Here is a 13519-nt window from a genome sequence, read left to right on the forward strand (position 1 = left end):
TTGGATCGTGCATATAACCCCAATAAACAAGCCACTTTTTGAGTACTTTAGCTCATTGCCTTGTTATCAGTCTCGAACACGTATGTATGTTCATATTTTAGGGCAGCTCCAAACCATATGGTAGAAATCCGAGTCTGTCTCTCCAAACATGGGTCTGTTTGCTTGTGCATCTGGGAAAGGATTAGAGGCCACATGCATCAAAGTTAGGAACTGCGATTCCTAAATGCAATTCATTATGCATGTAGGAATCGCAAAACAATTGCGATTCCTACACATTCCTTATTTGCGACTCGTAAATTGAGACTCGCAAATAAGGAATTGCTTCCCATTCATTCCTATGGACCAGGAATCAATAGGAATTGCATGCGCAATTTGCGAGTACCAAATAGGTACTCGCAAATTGTGCATGCAATTTCAAGGGTGCCAAAAGGACACCCTGATGCACCCCTGAAATTGCAATTTAAAAACATTTTGCACACACACATGTCCCAAGGGCATGTATGTATGCAACATAGAACTTTGAAAAATGCACTTTAGTGCATTTTTCAAAGTTTTCGCAAATTATCATCAACTTTGAGTTGATGGTAATTTGCAATTTAAGTAATCGCATTTAAGTAATCGCAAATTTAGCGATTACTTAAATAGCGATTTTTGCATTTGGCATGATGCATCCCAAATGTAACAAGCATTGGCATAGCCAATAGGTCTCGCCTTTGGGACCTTATAAGTGTTTAGCTATGCAACAGTTGCATAACTAAATACCTATAAGGTCCCAAAAGCGAGACCTATTGGCTATGCAAAGCGGCCGCAAAAGTGAACGTAATCGCGGTAAAGCGCGGCGCGCGCGCGCGCACATGCACTGTAGCTCTAGGCTGGCCTGGTAGCACTTTTTGGAGCCCTCTCAATGAGTCTTGCCACGCTTGGAGATCACTAATCCTGCCGTGAGGGGAACGGCCGAGTTCTTGTTGTCTACACCGTTACTATTATGCCAGCAAGTCGCGAGGGGAGCAGCGGTGCTTTGCCCCGAACCACGATTCCCAGAGACCCCTGCGATTGCCACGCCCACACAGCCTGTTGAGGCGGGACAACCTTTTTAAGGCCGGTGCGCCTCCCGCAGCGCGGGATGCGCTTGGAGATCACTAATCCTGCCGTGAGGGGAACGGCCGAGTTCTTGTTGTCTACACCGTTACTATCTTGCCAGCAAGCCACGAGGGGAGCGGCGGTGCTTTGCCCTGAACCACGATTCCCAGAGACCCCTGCGATTGCCACGCCCACACAGCCAGTTGAGGCGGGACAACCTTTTTAAGGCCGGTGCGCCTCCCGCAGCGCGGGACGCGCGCGGGCAGCGCCCGGGCGAAGGGCGGGCCCGTCCTTGCCCGTCAAGGGCCGGAGAAGGCTGGGCTGGGCATACTTCCTAACGCGTACCGCTGGACATCGACGTGTAAGTACGGATGCACCAAAAGACTGTGGCACATGAGTGCCTGAGCCTGGCCGCTTGGGGTCCCATGCTCGAAGTAGCCTGGTAGATATTGTAACGGCAAAAAAAAAAAATATATATTGTTTTGAACTCATATGCCACTTGTATACGTAGAGCTTCTAGAGTGCATTGAGAGGGCTCAAAAGTACGGGGGGTCGAATCTCCAAGGGGGGTTGTTACTGTTAAGTTTTAGTATCCCCAGTAAAATTAGATTCTAGTTTTACATTGGAGGCCCTGGGTTTATATTATACACACAATGAATACCAGGCTCAGTACAAATAGGAAATCAGTGGCGGGAGGATCTGTCAGGGGTACCTTAGATCAATTCATCACTAGGGCAACCTCACTGCTGGAACGTGAAATTGTGCACACTGAAAGACGCATATCAACTGAATTACAGAGGAAACGCTCTTCGTTGGGGGCCATTCAGTTAGCTACCACGCCATCTCATAAAAATAGTTGTATTATACATCCTGAACAAATAGGCGACATAGATGTCAGCCCACAGCTTCATACACAGGTAGATACTCAAATAAGCCTGAAAGATCTTGCCACCACAGATAATGGTACAGGGACAGAATTCGAACACCTTAATGAGGGTCAGTCCCAGGCAAAAGAGACCTCCATAAAGATAAATAGTACAAGTAAAAAAAAAGACCCAATGTCCAGTTGTGTAAAGCAAAAAAGGACCAGTGGCACCAGTAAGAAGAAAAAAGGTGGGGTTAAAACATCAAACAATCCTATGAGCGCCATAAGCACAACAGATCCCGGTCATCCTAAAATTAGCCCAGATAGTCTGGCAGCACATCCCTATCAAGAACTATTGAGTGACATAGAAAAACTTATTAAATCTTTGTTGTCACCCCTGGTGGAAAGGGTAAAAAGGATGACAGAACAGCTAGTGTCAATAGAAGAAAATGGCGTGGCTAATGCCAAAGTATTGGGAGAAATAACTGTGAGAATGGGCACTCTGAACCCTTCAGGTCCGGTATCAGAGCCAGTGAGGAATTTAGTTAATCACACAAATAGTGTAAAGACAAACTTCCAACCCAGGGAGACTAGCCTGGCCACACAGAATACGAACCCGGACTCAAGGAAGGTAAGAGAGAGCGGGGTCATAAACAAGAAGAACTCTGAGTGCAATAAGATGTGTGGGAGGGAACACATAGATAGAAATTTTGAGGGATCATCTCAGCATATAGATCTCCCACCAGAGGCCGAACCCTATGTTATTGTACTCACAAAGGTACCAGAGCTAGCAAATGAGAATCATGAAGGCCACCAGACCCTCAAGAATAAGGTGATGCACTGGCTTAGAGTGAATAGGCCACTACCCGCCAACTTAGACAGAGAAATTCTGCATGTCAGAAGGTTAGGATGGGTGGGACGACGCCCAAAAAATGAAAAGGGAGATGCAATCATTGTTAACTTTAGGGACTACAGAGTGGTAAACCATATTAGAGATTGGTATTCTGGGGGTCAGGAGGGAGGTATAGCTACACATGACCTAAGTTATTTTTACCCCAAGATCTTGGTAGGTAGAGATGAGTGTTTAACACGCTTAAACACCCAGTCAACGACAGGGTCAACGTTTAATGTCCCAACCTCAAATCAGTTTGCAACACTCTCTGGACTGGAGGAGGTTGATTGACTAACCATTCCCATGATCAGTAATTTAATTACTAACGAGAAATCATCAATTGATGATTTAGGATTAGTTTCTTGGAATGTAGCTGGCCTAGCTTCAAAATTTGATAACCCTGAATGGAGGGAATATATAGCAAGGTTTCATGTGATATGCCTCCAGGAAACATGGGTGGTTGATTACAATCCCTTCCAGTTAGAAGGGTATGGGTGTTTTGTTGTCCCGGCACAAAAATCAACTATGGGCAGAGCTAGTGGAGGATTAGTCACCTATGTGGATTTGAGATTGGAAGGTGTATGGACTAATCTGAACTGGAACTCCCATTATTTCCAGGGCCTAAGACTCAAAATAAATAAAATGTGCATTATTTTAGTTAATTTTTATAATGCCATAGTCTCTAGTAAGGAAGGCTCAATATTATCTGACCTGAATAGTCATCTGTCCGGTGCAATGGAGCAGGGTAATTCCACAGTGGCCCCTTGCATTATTTTAGTGGGTGATTTAAACTGTCACCTATGTCCAAACGTAAAATTCCGTAGGGGCATGTGGTCTGGGTGTACCACATCAAAAGGTTTGCACCTCGAACATACCAAGGAGGGGAGGGAGTTAGAAAAAGTTGTGAAAGCTTACTCACTAAAATACACGCTCGACCTGGTATCAGTAGAAGAAGGAAATGGTGCCCCAATAACCTTTAAAGGGAGGGGATGTAGCTCAACGATAGACTTTGTATTAGTCTCAAAAATATTCTGGCAGTGGATAAAAGAGAGGACCACTGACTGGAGTATATTCAGCGACCATAACCCACTTACGCTTTGGATTAAAAATCAGTCAGTCTCTAGAGACAGAAGAGGATCACAGAAAGGTAGTCTTGAGAAAGTAACTGATCAGGGGAGACGTTTAAGATGGTCCTGTATTGATGGGAGTTGCCTTTTATGAAACCTTTATTACGGATGGGAGAAAAGAGCTCGAAATCTGTAGTGATCCCCTAGTTGGAGGTTTGGATGTGATAAATGCATTTGAGTCAATGGCCAATCATATAGACAGACTACTAAAATCTACCCGTTCAGTGAAACACAACAATGTGCCTAGCTGGTTTAACAAAGACTACTCACGAGCACATAAGGATCTAAAAAAAAGCCTGAAACAGAGACCGAGAGATAAATTGAGAATTATCTAGTGCAGGGCTGCTTACAAAAAGGCTACAAAATGTAGACGATTTGCCTTACAATCACAAACATGGGAATCTTTAAGGGAAGCTGCGGAAAAGCGAGATCTAGGCACTTTCTGGAAAATTATAAATAACCCATGTTTCCAGGATGTCGCAGCACCGATAATTGGCACAACCATCCTCCCCGAGCAGTGGTCCACTCATTTTAAAAGTTTATATAATTTTTTAATCGTAAATTCCCCTGCGGAAGAGGATTTGTGCCCATGGAGGGCAGTGACTGAATTCACTATTGGAGAAGTTAAAGCTGGAATTCTGGGGCTAACACAAAACAAGGCACCAGGCCCAGATGGTATACCACCTGATCTATTTTTATATAAGGTAGAATTCTGGGCACCAATCCTGACACGTGTAATTAATGAGGCTATCACAGTGGGTATGCCACGCTCTTGGTCCACAGCAATAATAGTACCCATTTTTAAAAAAGGTAAAAAAGATGATCCGCAGTGCTATCGCCCTATATCGTTGATTGACGTGACAGCAAAAGTCTTAGGCAGAATGATTTTAAACCGCCTATTGGACTGGGCCGAGGAATACCATATAATTTCAGATTTTCAATATGGTTTTAGGACAGGCAGATCAACTACGGATCAATGCCTGAACCTTTATTTACTGGTGGCAAAATACACTATAGCCAGTGAACAACCGATATACTTGGGGTTTATGGATCTCTCGGCGGCATTTGACCGCGTAAATAGAGAAAAATTATGGGCACTCATGACAAAATTGGGAGTTGACCCAGAACTTATAAATATTTTGAGAGCACTACATTGGAAAACCTCTGCAAAGGTACGGTATAACCTGGCCGGGGACACAACAGGATACTTTTGTTGTACAAGTGGAGTAAGACAGGGCTGTATATTGGCCCCATTCTTATTTTCCTTGTACATTAACGAATTAGAAAAATCATTGTGCACCTTGAACGCAGACACTCCAATGGTGGGTCATCGCCCTGTCCCAGTGCTATTGTACGCAGACGGTGCGGTTCTTTTGGCACGTACGCCGAAAAGCCTGCAGAGGCTAATAGACGGTTTTGTTGATTTTATGAACACTTTAGATTTGTCAGCTAATCTAACAAAGTCCTATGTATTGTTAGCAGGAGCTAAACCGTGTAAAAAATGTACCTATCATATAGGGTCACACATTCTTGAACAAGTGAAAACCTTTTCTTACCTGGGTCTTTTATTTGACGGGCTTTTAAATTTAAAATTTTTAATTGAAGAACCGAGTATAAAGCTGATCTCGTCATCTGGAGCAATGATGAGTCATGGAAGAAGGCTGGGTCGTTGGTCACCTGAGCAGGTCATGCACCTCTACGGCTCCGTCTGCTGTGCCAAAATAATGTATGGAGCAGAAGTATGGGGGTTTGCTGGGACCAAACAAATACAGGTTGAGGAAAATAAATGTTTTCGTAAGATCCTAAAAATTCCTCAGAGTTCGTCAGCATACATTACCCATGCCGAACTAGGGAGACCATACATTGAGGACTTAATCCAGTCAAGACCTGCCATGGCCTGGATTAGGACCTGGTCCAATACTGATGTAGAACTTGGACGGCAAATTATAGCAGACTGTTTGACCAGGGATAGAGGGATGTGTATCCCGTGGCTCAGATATGTAAAAACATCTTTGGAAGGAATAGGTTGCATAGACCTCTTCACTAACCCAACTACTATAATACCCCAAGATAAGAATAGGATTAAGGATTTGCTCCTGAAAAAAGCTGAAGAGCACAGAGTTAACACTGAGGGTAGAAAGCCTTTAGCCAGTACCTACAGCATGTCTAAGACAGTAGTTGCTATGGAACCATATCTTGGTTTAATATACAACGGACAGAACAGGTTCTTGTTCACTCGTTTTAGGCTCAACCTTATTCATCATGTTTTAGCGGATCCATCGGGATATACCACCACAGTTGAGCAGAAAGGTGCTTGCGGCTGCGATAATAAATCTCCGCAGGACACCCTTCATTTTGTATTGTTATGCCCTTTTTATTCTTTTCCCAGACGTCGTTATTTAATAAGATTATTATAAAATGGTAAATTTAGGCAAGCTAAGGTTGCCCTGCTATATTTACAAAGGGCTGAAGACCCATTGACCTTGGCAAGCATCACAAGTTTCTTACAAGCTGCACTTAAAATAAGAAACACCAGGGGACATCCAGGGTCAAATCAAGGTTAAGTTAAGAAATGTCGTTTTACATCAAAAATCATTTTTACTGTATTTAGAAATCACTGTCTTTTAGGTCGTCAATGGCATTTATCAATTCATATTCTACTCATAGCACTAGCACTTTAGGAATTGTTGTCTATTTTTATGTACTAATAATGGAAAATGTATGATGGAAAGTAGCAGCCTATGTGTAAATGGACAATGTTTTTTTTTTTTTTTAAATGTCAGGTCGAATAATTAATGAATGTATTGTATGTATATTTTATTTATGTCGCTTTTATGGTGAATTGTAATGCACCGAATAAAGCTGATTTGATTTGGAGTCTTGCCAGACAGCGCATGCGCTGGTTCAGGCGAGACCTAAAAATTGCGGTTGCAAAGGGGCAGATTCTGCAAATCTGCCCTTTTGCGACTGCAATTTCCAATGATGCATGTGCCCCTATGTTACTTACCCTGTAAGCATCTATTCGTGGCATCTAGTGCTGCAGATTCACATGCTATGCATACTCCTGCCATCTAGTGTTGGGCCCGGACATTGCAAGTTGTTTTTCTCGAGGCAGTTTTATGATCGTCGTGGGGCATCGATTCTCCTCCCCCTCAAAGCATTGCCCATGTTGAAGTCTTTGTTCCTCAGAAAGTTTTGTTTTGCCATGACAAAAGTGAGGATATAGACTGCTTTTTAAGCGTTCTTTTGTTAGACCTGCTGCTTTGTACGTATTTTGTCACTATCTAATAACTGCCTGGGAGGGTGAATGTGAATCTGCAGCACTACACGCTACGTATAGACACTTACAGGGAAAGTAACATAATCCATTCATAGCATGTGTTGGTTGCAGTTACACATGCTATGCACAGACTGTAAACCAGTACCCCTCCACGCAGTGGCCTTAGGCATAAGATGGTGCAGTTGTTTGAAATAATGTTTGAAGGACAGTTTGTCCAACAAGAGCTTGTTGTCTTGATTGAACATCCACACAATGTTTTGTAAAAGTTTGTGGGTTTATCCATGTTGCAGCTTTGCAATCCTCATTGAGTGGTATATTTCCTAAAAAAGCCAAGGCTGCTCCTTTTCTCCTTGTTAAATGAGCTCTTGGTGCATGTGGTAATGTTATTTTTGCTTTAGCATGATGTATTTTAGGGCACTTTATCCATCTTGCTATACCAGCTTTGGATATAGCATTTCCTTTTGCTGGATTAGTAAAGGAGACAAAAGGTTGGTTGGATTTCCTGAAGGGTTTAGTACATTTCACATAGTACACATGTGCCCTTTTAACATCAAAGATGTGTAAGGAGAGTTCTGCAACAGTTTGAGGTTTTGGAAAGAAAACTGGTAGTTCCAAGGTTTGATTTAAATGAAATGGGGAAATAAACGTGGGTAAAAGTTTCGGGTTAGTACGTAAACTAACTTTGCCTGTGAAGACTTGGAAATAAGGCTCTTCAATGGTGAGAGCATGTATTTCACTGACCCTTCTTAATGATGTTATTGCTACTAGGAAAGTTACTTTCCCTGTTAAAAATTGTATATGACAATTGTGCACAGGCTCAAATGGTGGTACCATAAGCTGTGTTAGTACAATGTTTAAATTTCATGCTGGTGGTGTACGTGGTGAAATGATCCTTTTTAATCCATCAATGAAGGATTTGATTACAGGAATACGAAAAAGAGATTGGTGTTTTCTGTTTTGTAAATATGCCGCAATAGCTGCTAAATGTAGTCGTATTGAGGTGTATGCTAATTGTGACTTTTGTAAATATGACAGATAGCATATTAGTTGCTGTTCTGTGGGAGAAGAAGGGTTAATGTGTTGCGCATCACATTAATGTACAAAACGCTTCCATTTAGCTGCATAGCATGCTCTTGTGGTAGGTCTTCTTGCTTCTTTTAAGATTGTCATACATTCTTTAGGTAGATCGAGGTATCCAAATTCTAAGACCTCAGGTGTCAGATTGCAAGATTGAGCTGTTAAGGGCCTATTGGATCCTCAAGGAGATTTCAATGCCTCTAAAAGACCTCTTTCTGGTTGTGCACACCAACAGCTCGATCGCTAAGGTGAACAGTAATAGGGCAGTGTCATTCATTACCCCGAAATCATTTTGCATATTTGATCCTATTTGGCTGAATATTACTCCTTCTACCCAGGATTTCTGCCATTTCTACCCATTAATTTCCACGTTAGAATCGCAGTTCTCAGTCTACCCCATATCCTTAATAGAAGCGGTGGCTTCTGGTCAGAATAGTTCTCGCCGGGTATTCTGTGTGGTTCACTGCCGCTTGTATTTGAGGAGCAAACAATCTCGAGAGACTAGACAGTCTAGTCTAACATGTCCATGTAGTTATAGCAGGAGTAATCCTTGAGGTCCGGGAGATTACCCTCTATGAATCAATCAGGCTCACTGCACTAGCCAAGTATTTAGGGCCTTTGTAGTTTTATGTGTGGATCATGTGAGAAATGGCAGGTGTGACCTATCAAGTTCCACACTGCAAAGCAGCTGAATTTCCCCCCACTACTACTAATGGGTAGTGTATTGTACAGTCGAAGTGCTGTGATAATTTGACTGAGGAGAACAGTTGGTCTGTTTCTGTGGCATATATGTTAACTAACGCAATGTCCTTGCAGTGTAGCCCGCCTGTTATTTAATTATCTCCCTTATGTAGCTGTAGCCTCTGTCTTTTTTATACTGGACCCCAGGCCTCACCCATATAGGTACTCCCTTGCATATGAATTGAAAAGAATGTGCAGATCGATTCAAATTCTCACACAGATAAAATGAAACTCAGTTTAATCTTTTAACTCTCTAGCAAAAGTCTCAAGCATGTGCAGCAGACTCATCTGCATGTGTTAGACTCTTGCTCGAGGGACAGGCTAAGCCCCGCATTTACTTGCAAGTTATCAAGGAATTTGTAGTAGCAGTGGATTTGTGGTTTGTGCTCCCGCCCACAGAATGCATTTTCGTTCAGGAAAGAGTCTGCAGGAAGTGATCGGAGAGTCAGTTCTGCATTGCAATCTGCTTCTTCGGCAGCGGTGGCCTCCAGATCAAGTTACCTTCTGCCTCAAGCCTCTGGGCCGATCATGACTTCCCACTTCACTCTCCGTCACATCAGCAGAAGCAACAATCTGTCAAGCCCTCAATGGACTGCTGGGCATCAAAGTGGTACTTGATCTGTACTAGTCTTAGAACTACTCACCTGACAACCATGCTGAGAGATCGAGGTGGGGGGGGCCACTTCATGGCGCAGGTTACTTGTGGCTTCACACTCTAGGACAGTCTGCTTTCTCTGGATGTTCCACATACCGGGAACACACCCTCCACTCTTCCAGCAGATAGTGCAAACTAGAAGGGATGTTCACTCACCTCCGAGAGGCTGGCTGTCGGGATGATACTAGCCCTGGTTACAAAGTAGTTCTTACAGTATGCAGAGGTGTGCTGCCTTCCTTGGTCAAGCAAGAAGAAAAAAAAGTATGGTCGCTTGGATTGCATTTTTACACATGCTTGCCACACAGGCAATGTGGAGAGACTGTCTAAGGCTTCAAAACCGGCTTTGGTAAGTTCTCTTTCAAATGTCATTTTTCGACTGCTCCAAAGACAGTCTTTTTGCAAAGTGATAGTTCTTACAGAAGGAAGCAATGGGCTGGCTCCAAACTGGAGTATAAAACATGGGCATAACTAAGCGTGAAATGTATGCACTTGGCTGTCACCCGCCTTCCAAAAGTAGTTATCAGGGACAGACAAAGGAATAAATCCAGCCTAGAAAAGCCCTAACCTTGAACAACAAAAAACACAGCCCTTACCATCTACAAAATGGCAGTGCACAGGAAGAACTAATCAGTAGTTCATTGCTAAATAGGCCCAGACTGAATTTCTGAAGAAGACTGTTGCAAAAACGAAGGAAACGCCAGATTCAGGTAAGAAACGTCTTTATTCCACCTCCACAGTTGCACATCCAGCAGCTGCTCTGCCAGAGAAGGTTCTGTCACCAACATTCTACGGTAGACTCTCGGCCAACAGAAGGGTTGTACTAACCGAGGGGAAAGAGGGAGGGGGGAAGAAGAGGGAGAAGTAAGGAAGAGGAAGGTTCCAATGAAATGAAAGGGTAGATGATGGAGACGGGGAAAATATAGTAATAGGAATACAATTACAACACATTTTCCCCCTAAAGGAAGAGGAGACAAGTTACTCAGCAAGAATACAACCAACAATGAAAGATGTTGAGTAATAAAAGTCTTAATAGAGAAACCCAGTCTTATTATTCCTCCTTGCAGTGTTGCGGGAGGATGATTATGGTGTTAGTTGAGCAGGTGGAACCTGCCAGAGCCAGGTCTGGAGCAGGGGATATTGACAATCTATCCATGCTCCAATTTTGACCATTCTCGAGGGAGACAGTGTCCTGTTTTACCTCCACGATCTTCATTGGGTCAAAGAAGTTGGAATCGCTTTCACCACTACGTGTGGGTCTTTTTACTGACACCCAGTCTCCAAACACCCATTTCTGTTCTTTGGTTTCATGTTTGGTGTCATAGTAACATTTATATCTGTTTTGATGTGCATCGACGTTTCTGCTTCTTTTTCCCTCATCCTGCTCCACGGTTTCCCCCCCACCAATCCAATTGGGAAAGAACTTGGTACCAGGTTTTCTCCCTTTGAGGGACAAAAATGGGGAGGTGCCAGTGATTTGATTCGGTGTTGTATGGTAGGCCCATAACATTTCTTGTATAACTCTCTCAACTAGCAACTGGTTGATGCATGCAAGTTGGATGTTCTCTTTGATCATTCTGTTGACCCTCTCAACCATGCCGTTGGCCCTGGGACAGTAAACAGCTGTCTTTAACTGGGTGATGCCCAAAGTAGATAAGAATGACATCATAGCTGTTGAAGTGAACTGCACCCCGTTGTCTGTTACTATACTTGAGGGGATGCCTTCGGATGCGAATGTGTCTCTTAAGAAATGTATTAAGTGTCTCTGTTGTCGTTTGGTTAACCATCCTGATGACTACCCAGTGAGAATGGTAATTCGTTAACACAAATGCAAAACGTTTTGTGACTCCCTTTTTAGGTCTCGCCTGACCCAGCGCATGCGCTGGTCTGGCGAGACTTATTGAGAGGGCTCCAAAAAGTGCTACCAGGCCAGCCTAGAGCTACAGTGCATGTGCACGGGCGTGCGCGCCGCGCTTTACCGCAATTACTTTCACTTTCGCGGCCGCTTTGATGTTTGATCGCGATCACTTTCGCGGACGCTTGGCATAGCCAATAGGTCTCGCTTTTGGGACCGTATAAGTATTTCGTTATGCAACTGTTGCATGGCTAAATACTTATAAGGTCCCAAAGGCGAGACCTATTGGCTATGCCAATGCTTGTTGTTGATGGGACCTATGATATCAAGGGCTAGTTTGTCCCATGATTTGCACGCTATGGATACAGGAGACACTGGTGCTTTTGGTGTAATCTTAGATTTATCACTATCGGCGCACACGTTGCAGTCCTTTACCTTGGCTTCCACCAAAGAATCCATGCCAGGAAACCAATAGCATTCTCTAAGTCTGGACTTTGTCAAACTACGCCACAGATGGCCTTCATGAACCAGGTCAATGATTTTGTTCCTCAATCCTGCCGGTGGTATTATCTTGTCATTTCTCCAAACGCGGTCTTGGTGTAGGTTAATTTTGTGTCTGACCTCCCAAAATTTACCTATTTCTTGGTTGACTTCATTGCGTGTCAGGCCACTCATGCAACATGTAGTTTCCTAATTGAGTTAAGACATCATCTTGGCTTTGGCAAGCAGACCAATCAGCAGGGTTTATGGTGGACGAGTGGATTTCTAGGATTGGGTACTCTGTGGTTTCAAACTGTTCATCCACATTTAGGGGTGCTCTTGAAAGGAAGTCCACAGCTGAGTTGTGTTCTCCCGCAACATACTCTACTTTGAAACAGAATCCCTCTAGACCCAACACCCATCTTGCCACTCTTAGTGTGCTGTTAAAAGTTCCTTTTGGGTTGAACATAAAAATGAGGGGCTTGTGGTCAGTTTGCACCGCAAATTGTATTCCCCATAAATAGAATGTAATGTGCTTGATGGCCCAGAAGCACGAGAATGCCTCTTTTTAAATCACAGAGCAATTTTTTTCAGATTTGCTAAGGGTGCGGGAGGCAAATGCTACAATACGCTCCTTGCCATCAATGACCTGTAATAGAGTGGCACCAAGTCCCTTATTGCTGTCATCGTAGTGAGTATTGTCTTTCTGCTAGGGTCAAAATTGCAAAGATACGGGGTGGAGATAATTGCAGATTTCACTATGTCGAAAGTTGCCTGGTGTTTCTCTTGCCAATTGAATTGTATGTGACCTTTTGTAAGGTCTCTAAGATTGCTAGTCAAATCTGCAATTTTTTTCACGTATTTGGCCATGTACTCAGCTAGGCCCAAGAAAGATAAAAGTTCTTGTTTATTGGTGGGAGCAGGAGCATTCTTCACTGCTTCTACAAGGCACATTTTATGTTTGAAACCATCCATTGTAATAGTGTGCCCGAGGTAATCGACTGTAGTTACACCTATTTGGCATTTTTCTTCCTTCAGTGTTAGACCTGCCTCGTTAAATTTAGTAAGAACTTGGAAGAGTTACATGTTATGTTCCTCTGTGGTGACACCGTAAATTAAGACATCGTCCTGGAAGCATAAGGTCTTTGGTATGCCCTCTAGAATGTGTTGCATTATCTTCTGTAATACAGCGGCCGCTGAGGCCAAACCAAATGGCATCCTACAGAACATGAATGTGCCTAGGGGAGTGGTGAACGCAGTAAGTTCCCTAGAATCTGGGTGTAACTCCACCTGGTGGTATGCCATAGAAAGATCTAGGACACTAAAGCATGTAGCCTCACCCATGGTGCTAAGGATTTCGTGTATGCGGGGCAAAGGGTGTCTCTAAATCAGTATGCTGTCATTAAGATCTCTAAGATCAATGCAAAGCCTGATGTCCTCCCCCCGCGCCTTCCTAGCAATGACGATGGG

At 43.4% G+C, this 13519-nt stretch overlaps 1 protein-coding gene across 4 annotated transcripts in view; it reads right to left on the reverse strand.

The window, feature by feature from the left end:
* NAA35 (N-alpha-acetyltransferase 35, NatC auxiliary subunit) overlaps positions 1-13519 on the reverse strand; it is a 478604-nt gene that overhangs the window by 165913 nt on the left and 299172 nt on the right. The window lies entirely within an intron of this gene.

The sequence above is a fragment of the Triturus cristatus genome, chromosome 2_1 (assembly GCF_964204655.1).
Source record: "Triturus cristatus chromosome 2_1, aTriCri1.1, whole genome shotgun sequence".
Taxonomy (NCBI): domain Eukaryota; kingdom Metazoa; phylum Chordata; class Amphibia; order Caudata; family Salamandridae; genus Triturus; species Triturus cristatus.